The sequence below is a fragment of the Charadrius vociferus genome, unplaced genomic scaffold, assembly GCF_000708025.1.
Source record: "Charadrius vociferus isolate BGI_N301 unplaced genomic scaffold, ASM70802v2 scaffold163, whole genome shotgun sequence".
In the NCBI taxonomy this organism is placed as follows: Eukaryota; Metazoa; Chordata; class Aves; order Charadriiformes; family Charadriidae; genus Charadrius; species Charadrius vociferus.
Window position 1 is genome coordinate 7,920,305 of NW_009648332.1, and position 662 is coordinate 7,920,966.

At 65.3% G+C, this 662-nt stretch overlaps 1 protein-coding gene across 1 annotated transcript in view; it reads left to right on the forward strand.

Moving 5' to 3' along the window:
- The window catches only part of SLC6A9 (solute carrier family 6 (neurotransmitter transporter, glycine), member 9), a 12,575-nt gene that overhangs the window by 3,229 nt on the left and 8,684 nt on the right, over positions 1 to 662 (forward strand). The gene's annotated exons all lie outside the window — the stretch shown is intronic.

The following is a 662-nucleotide window of genomic DNA, read 5'->3' on the forward strand; positions in this document are numbered from 1 at the left end:
CACTGAGCCCCGGCGTCCTGCTAGGGCTGCCGGCACCCCATACTGCTCCTGTAGGGTCATGGGTGCTGTGGGACCATGCACTGACCAGCACCCTCATCCCCTGCACCCATCGCCTGGCCTCGGGTGGGGATGAGAGGGCTCAGTGCACCCGCAGCACCCTAAAATGCCATCTACCCTCAGCCCAACCTGCTGGAGCATGGCAGCATCTGGGCAAGATATTAGTGCGAGGCTGGGGCCGTGCTGGGACAGAGCCACGGGGTGATTGATGGGTGCCATCGCCGTCGGGGGTGACGGGCGCCTGTCCTTGTTGTTGTTGTCCCCGGTGTGAGCTCACATTGTGTGGCAGCCTGCACAATGCGCCCTTTCTTGCCCCGATCCAGCCCTCCCCAGGTCCCCTGCAGTGAGGGATGGCTGGATGCTGGGACTGTCCCCAGGGGACCCACCTGCATGGGACCCTCCCTGTGCTACCCCAAACGCTGTGTCCTCGCTGGGCACTGAGCCCGTGGCAGGACCCTAGCTGCAGCACGGTTCCTTTCCTTGGGGGGGGGGACCTTGCCCCCCACCTGCTCTAATCACTGCACCCCATTCCCCATTGAGGGGGGCCCTGTTTCACCCCGGGGGTCCCACCATTCTCCCCCAGCCATGGGCAGTGGCCACCCAGC